This window comes from Parasteatoda tepidariorum, chromosome 1 (genome assembly GCF_043381705.1).
Source record: "Parasteatoda tepidariorum isolate YZ-2023 chromosome 1, CAS_Ptep_4.0, whole genome shotgun sequence".
Lineage (NCBI taxonomy): Eukaryota > Metazoa > Arthropoda > Arachnida > Araneae > Theridiidae > Parasteatoda > Parasteatoda tepidariorum.
The window spans coordinates 27,115,834-27,124,254 of NC_092204.1; the positions used below are offsets into that span (position 1 = coordinate 27,115,834).

Here is an 8,421-nt window from a genome sequence, read left to right on the forward strand (position 1 = left end):
TCTAATTAAATAATAATTCATGTAACAAATCATGCAATAAAAAATAACTGCTTTAAAATTATAAATATGAAGCATAGAAAAAAAGAAAAAAACAAGTGGAAAGCATAAAAATAAATAATAAAATTAAAATCTATAACTAAATAAATTAATAAACTAAGGCTTTTGCATTGATGCAAGTTCATGAACATAAGTTTTAACAAAATATAATAAAGTGATGATGATTAATAACTTAATTTGATAACTTATTTTAATAGAAGCTGTAAATTTAGTGAAATAAAATTAAAACTATTGAAGAATAGAATAATAAAAAAACATTTACCTCCAATAAGTACAGACCTGTAACTGTAGACAGAAATAGATACAATACTGTTTTATGAACACTTTTTCAGCATAAATTATATTCATATATCATAGATCAAAACTTAATAAAAAGAAATTAGCATTGAAAGAAAATTCAGCATGAAAGCAATTCATAAAAAGTCTCAATTCAAATAATTTTTTTTATAATTACAAATTAAATTCACACATAAAATTAATAAATGATTATGAATATATATGATATGATATGAATATATATGAAATAATATGCAACAGACCATTCATATCTTAAGTACTGTAAAATTAAATTGGAAGAAACTTAGAAACAATATTTTTATCAATATTTATAAATATCAATACTTTTTTTTAGTTTGTTAACATATTTATTAACTAATATAATAATTGAAAACATTTTAAAAACTTAAAATAAATGAGAACAAATAAATTCAATATATCAAACACTATTTATCGAATTATAAAAAAAATTATATAAAATAAATGAAAGTTGAAAATATAATTCATACCTGTTACAGACAATTACCTTTTACACTAGAGAAATATGCAAAGATAGATTTTTCGTAAAAGAAATATTTTAAACATAGATGAAAATGAAAACATCAACATAATTAAAAATTTATTCCAGTAAGTTCTAAAATGATATTTAACAAGTAATAAGTACATATAAAAGAAAATAATTTGGTATATTCTGCCGGAGATATAAAAAGAATATTGTAAAAAATAAATTTAAGCAGTATATGAACGGTGTATAGTTCGATAATGTCTGAGGAGATTATTTTTTTGGGCAAAACTGCGGGCACATATTTTGCATACATAAGGTTTCTCACCAGTATGAACTCTAATGTGATTGTCTAGAATAGCTTTCAAACTAAATGACAAACCACACATGAGACAACTGTACGGCCGCTCCTTAGTATGAATGCGATAATGTCTCTTGAAATTTGCTCGCAAATTTGTTTTATAACTACATTCATCACAATGAAAAACACGTTTATAGTTAAAAGAAGAATAGTTAGATGAGCAGGAAAGTCTATTCAGAGAAGGAAAAGCTGCAAGAAAAAGGAAGAAAACAGTTTAAGAAATTGTTAAGAGAGGTTAGTATCATAAAATACATTATTTAGAAAACATGTTATGAAATACACAAGGTCAAAAAATAATTTTAGAGATAAGAAAAAAGATAGCAGTAAAACCAAGTACAGTATAGTAAACAAATTAAAATGTTATATATATTTAAAATTTTAAATGACGTTACATAAAATATTAAAGTAATGCTAACAGCATTATTTCTATGCTGCGCAAATAAGAAATTATAAAATTAAAATACTACGAAAAAAAATTATGTACAGCCAGAAAAAAATAGTACAGGAGAGTTGGATAAAATGTTTAATAAATAAAATAATTACATTAATAGTATTTTCAATAGATAGAAATCTCTTAATAACCTTAGTAAGTGCAGAACTGTAAATACAAAAAATATTTAAACTATAACGTTTCATATTTAAATGATAATTAGAAAATTAATAATCAATGATTATTATTGGTTGAGATTATGAGTTAAAAAGTAGATTCAGATTAAAATAAACTATTACCAAAGTATATAACATTTTAGTTATACACGATCTTTTAAATGCTTTCAAAAGTAGCAAATAACAAAATATTAGTTTTAACAGCTTACCCATTCCCCAGAGTTTGTGGACTAAATTCAAGTTATTTACTCCAAGTTCTTCACTTTTTTTACGATGTATTCCCAAGCTTTAGCTTATTCAAAGTTTGAATTTGATATGTTATATAAAACTTTATAAAATTCAGAGATCATTCATATTTATTGCCTGAAAAAGTAAAATATTACAACAGCCATATTCCCAAGAGTTGTATATCTTGTTTATTTTTAATAAACAATAAAGCAGAAATTTCTAATCATTCAGGATTGAACACACCAGAATTTACATCCAGAAAATAAGGTTTAAAAACAAATTATAGCTTCTAATGCAATTAGAGCGAGTAGAACAATATCTGTGTTACAAAGGAAATCAAATTTTGAACAACTAAATAAAAATCAAAACATCACATATCAAATTTATATATTCAATTTATTTCAAATATTACCATAAGTTTAAAAAAAAAAACTATAAAAATATTGAATGCCTTAATTTTATTTTTACAGTAGTGATATAGAAAATAAGTATTTTTTCATTGCGATGCATTTAAACAAGAAATAATTTTTTTTATAGTAAAGATTATAAAAGACAATATTAAACCTTACAAATGATTAACCTCATTAATAAATTACAAGTTAAATTTTTTTTTTATGACTACTAACAAAATGTAATATTTTTCTGAAAGAGTCACTTAATTCAATCAACTGTAAGTACTAATTATGCACACATGCCATGTGACGTTTCAAAGCATCCTTAACTGAAAATTTTTTAAAACAAATATCACACACAAAAGGCTTTATTCCAGTATGCTTTCGATAATGCCGATCCATTTTCCACCTGCAACTATTAGAGTAAGAGCATTGATCACATTGTAGCCACTTTACTGTTTGTTTAAAAACTTGATTATACACACTACATAATCCTACAAAAATAATTGGAAAATATTAAAAAAAAAAATAAAATGGAATGCAGTTATTTTTTTATAATGTAAGATACAATTAATTCACAAAAATAAGTGGATAAGAATGTTCTTAAATGAGCATTTTCATATCATGTACAGAATTAGAAATTAAAAAAAATTTAGTCAGTGATATCCTTTGGATCATTGAATAAATTTTAACTTAAAATCAATAATTAAAGCATAAAACTGAACAAAAAACTAAAATAGCATACCATCCTTTTACATAGATAGCTGGACAGGATCACTGATAATTATTTTATGATAATCTGAATCACAATTTAATGGTCTTGAACAAATGGACCTCTGTTCTATATTTGTTTTTAAGACACATATACTTGCATTTCTTCAGATTCTCAATTTACTTTTTTGTTTCTCTAAGATGCAAAATCTTGTATTAGCCATTTAAAAGCTGAAATTACTTAAGTAAAATAAAACAAAAACCTTTATTTACCGCATATCTATTTCACTTTCTGAGATCAGTGGAATTATTTTTATAAAATTCTGATTTTTGTTGAAAAAGTAAAATTATAAAAATATTTATAGTAGTAACATTCGTAAAAATATAATACTTAATTTATTTCTGATGCAAAATATAAAAATATTTATTTCAAGCTATTCCAGAAGAATAAATTCAAAAGCTTAGTTGTAGGATCAATAATTTTGTGAACTTATGAGTTCATTAAAAATTAAAAGTTATTCTTAAATGCATGATGAAAATATTAATGTATTAAAGTAAAAAAATACTGATAACATTTTAAAGATGAATCATATTTCTACAGTAAAGAAGGTAAAAAAAGAAATTTTTTAATTCTAACAAATGACAAACTTTATTAACAACCCAAATTGAAATTGTTATTTTGATTATTAACCAGATTTACTACAAAAATAAAAAATATTTGATTTACATACCTTTTTTTTAAAATAAATCTTTGTTTACTAAGAACATATTTCATACAATAATTAATATTCATTAATAATTATACAATTTCAGAATTCAAAAATTTATTCTTTGATAGCTTACAATCCAATTCAATTTTCCAATAGCAACTTTTTTGCTTATTGGCAAATAATTTTTAGAACTCTTCCCCTTGAGCAAGAAAAATCACTTGTATTGTTAAAATTTGCAAAAATGTTAATAATTAAAAAGATTATTAACATTTAAAAATAATTAATAAAAATTGAAATCAATTAAAAGAAAATTTTGATAAAATAGAATTTAATAATAACAAATGTTTAAAAAAGCTGATTAAAAGTAAAGAGAATAAAAAAAAAAAAAAATATATATATATATATAAGAAAGGCACACACCTAGAATATCATACTTGAAAAAATATGCCAGATATTTTCAGGAAACAGATATTAAAAAATTCTATGAACAGCAAGTACTAAATATGTACACAGGCCATATGATGTTTCCAACTATCCTTATCATAAAACTTTTTAAAACAAATATCACACATAAAAGGCTTTACTCCAGTATGTGTTTGATAATGACGTTCCATTTTCCATCTACATCTATTAGAATATAAGCACTGATCACATTGTAGTTCCTTCATTTTTTGTTTAAAAACTTGATTATACACACTAATTAACCCTACAAAAAACAATTGGGAAATATACAAAAACTGACTTTTTTTTTTAAAATAATGTTAATGCATGGAATTTTAGGAATTAATTGTATATCATATTAAATATACAGCTTTTCCACTAGCAAAAAAAAGAAACTTTTGATAAAAATATTTGGTGGAAACTTAGAAGTATTATTCTAAAGTATTGGACTTGTTATATTCTGCATACAATAAAATGTTTTTTTTCTTCTTTTTTAAAATATTTTTTTATGTGTTACTGAAGTAGTATTGTAGCAGCAATGTACCTAAAGAAGTGCAGAAAGTATTAAGCAAATCAAAACATTGTTTTTCCATTTGTATTTTCACAGTGAAATTTTATAATGAAATATCACGCATTGAGGAATGATCAAGAAACAATTTTATCAAATAAAACTTAATGTAAGAATAAAAAACTTAAGGAAAAAAATAAATAAATAAAAGACTTGGAACCCTCCCTACCACCCGTCCAAGTCACAAAAGATTCACTAATTATATCTTTTTAATGAAGTTGTTTACTCTGCAAAAATACAATACACTTGCATTATACAAAACAACTTTTACATTTCATGAAGAAACTTCAATGTTTGAATGATCATACATTTAAGCACATCTATTTTTAATCTCTCTGTCAAAATTAGTAAATTAAAAGAATTGATTAAATACTTCTTCATAAAATATAGCATACAGAATGTAAGTATAACAGCAAATAAAACCAATACCATCCCACAAGTATTATATTTAAAGTTAAAAGACAAAAAAAAATGTCTAACAAGAATAATAAAGCTTTTTATAATTAAATAAAAGAAATTCTGATAATAATATACAGCAGTAGTTTTTATAATTCCTGTTTACAATTAATTGATGCTGCATTTTTCATTATTATAAAAACTAACCTTTAATGAATTATGCGAAACTAATTCTTTTAAAAGCTATAACTAATTACATAATGTGTAACAATAATAAAAGAAAAACTATACCCCTTGAGCTTACAATGAAAAATACTAAGATTTTACTTACACTCTTGAAATAACGCTACCAATCAGTATCCAGGTCCTTAATGATAAACAAGTTTAGGTTTGTAGTGTGTTGAGAGCTATTAAACATCTATAATGAAATACTGAATATACAATGATAATTGTAACTACCAAACCATTTCAACAGCTGGAAAAAAGCTCGATTTGTACTTTAAAATAAGAAACAGAATAGAAAAGCTGAAAATAAATATTTAATAAAAAATTAAAGTGCATATGAAACAGATAGTTTATTGATGCATATGAAATAGATGATGCATGGATAGTTTATTTATGAAAGTGATAGATATGAAATAGATATGTTCTTTTTTAAATTCTAGATTACTGATAATACCACAACTTGATATTTTATAAAAATTAAAAAGTATCCATTTGTAAGACATAAATAAGCATAAAAATGATTAGTTACTACTAATAATAATAAAAATATAAATAATCTCAGACAAAGGATGACTGCAAGTCAATTGTAAATTTAAACAATTTATTAGTAGTTATATATTTAAATCCAAAAGATATGCAATGTTTACATTCCAATTAATTAATACAAATTTTAAGAAAAACAAACCTATGAAACTTAACAATTTTAAGTTTTTATTTTCTATTCATTTACATTTGTCATAAGTTAATGAAAAAGAATGTACTACGGAATATTCCTTTCATTAGCAAATGTACTAAAATATATTCTGCCAGCAGAATTTTTTTTGAAGCTCATTAATATGAGGCTTAAACATCATAATTATCATAATCCAGTTTTAGTAATATTGAAACTATTGTACAGTAAAGACAAATTTTCTATGTATTTTAAACAAAAATTTTGAAAATGAAACAAAAAGAATGCTCAGGTGTCAATCTGTAAATTAACCAGTTTAAGAAAAATTAACTCACTATATTCCTAAATATAGTCTCAGGCACTTAATAGTTTTTAATTAATACATATAACACAAACATTGGAAGGATAAAATGTTTTTAAATTAATCTGATTATTATGTAATGACACATATAAGGATATTAATTAAATATCAAAAGATCACTGTTGGTTAAATTTTAATTATTAGGACTTACATTTAAGAATTTTTAAGAGTGATTAAAAAAACTGCCCACATATCATCGGAAAAAATACCAACAAAAAGAGACCCACACAAAATCTGCATTTAATTTGATTTTTTCATTGCATTTTAATTAATAGAAATAAATATGATTAAGAAATGGAAATACACAATATACGAATAATCTTAACACTAAGAAAAGAGTTCACTTCAAAAACAAACTAACAAGACATTTGATTATCTAATTGCACATATATTTTTAATCAACTAAAGTACTAATGGTTCACAAACATAACCAGTGAGAATTAAATTTAGGATTCTTCTAAATAAGTCTATGAATTAACAGAAAATTAGAAACAAAATACTTTTACAAAAAAAAAAAAAAGTCTCGTACAGCAGTAACTTTTTTTTACAGTACTTTTCCTCACTAATAATTACAAAACAATTTTCAATTAAATTAAAAATTGCACAAAGAAATAATTTTTTTAAATAGTCAATGCACCCTTTCATGGTTTTCGTTCACCGCTTTTTATCAGCAGTGATTGACTAAAGAAATGTAACAAACGATATATATTTTGATATTTACAGGAATAATACAAACATTGTAATAGTCATATCAAGATATCTTTTGCAAAGTATTAATAGACAGAAGCAAGATTCCTTACTTGAAATAATGTAGTAATAGTCGCAACTATTACTACAAAAAACTTGGACTTATATAAATATAACTTGAAGTATTTAAAATTATATTTATTTACAAAATAAATAATAAGTCAAAAAGTTATCAATTCAAATAAAAAGAATGTAATATTTTAGTTAAACAAGTTATATCAACTAATTTTAAAATATTTTTATAGATTTGACATTGCATTTTTACAGATTTAATAAATAAATAAAAAAAAAATTGCAGAAGAATAAGTTTAATTTTGATACAAAAAATAATTATATGATACACGAGTAGAGTAATAGTATTCAAGCTATATCATTTATTAATAGATACTATAATTATATTATTTACGGTTAAATTTAAGAAAGAAAAAATAAACTTTATAAATAACTAGCTGAAAAAAAGTAAAAATGATATATTTTTCGTTAAATATTAAAAATGTACACGGTAATACGCGCATAAGAACTTTTTCATGGGAAAAAAAAAATTCTTTAACAGTAAAACTTTTAAAGGCAAAAATTACATCTATTTTTAAAAAAAATCACAAATGTACAAGATTGGTAAATAGAAGGTCTTGTTTACATTTTCATTACATTATAATAAAATTAACATACAAAAAAGTCTAGATATTTTCCAAAGAATTCAGACGTTTTTACCTAAATGAATTTGATTTCTCAAGACTTTCTTATGTTTTTATAACTTTCCACATTTTGAAAGGAAAATTGTCAGTCTGAACAGCAACATCTTTTAAATAACTGTGTAAAAATATTTATGACTAATATATAACAAATAACTAACAATACAAATGAAATTGAGAAAAAAAAAATTGAAACACTTTATATAAAGAACTAAATAGAAGTTTCTGTTTAACATAAGTGAAATTAAATAATTATACATACACTTACTCAAATATGTCTGGAATAAATTGAAGAAATACTCTTTCAGTGAAAATAAAGTATGAGAAGCTTTACAAACTGTTTTTTTTCTCATTATTTAATTAACAGTCATGATTTATTAGTTAGAATTTTCATCTTTGATTTTTTCTGAGGAAATGACATTTGTCGAAATAAGATTTTTTTTGCTTTTTGTAGAATTCATCAAGGAACTTCCACTTA

The 8,421-nt window shown here is 22.9% G+C and overlaps 1 long non-coding RNA gene across 1 annotated transcript; it reads right to left on the reverse strand.

The window, feature by feature from the left end:
• Positions 1-935: 935 nt before the first annotated feature.
• Positions 936-8,323, reverse strand: LOC122270380 (uncharacterized). Its single transcript, XR_011636219.1, has 2 exons — positions 4,264-8,323; positions 936-2,916 (listed from the first exon to the last, which is right to left on the reverse strand). It is a non-coding gene; the product is annotated as an uncharacterized lncRNA (long non-coding RNA).
• Between the last annotated feature and the right edge of the window lie 98 nt (positions 8,324-8,421).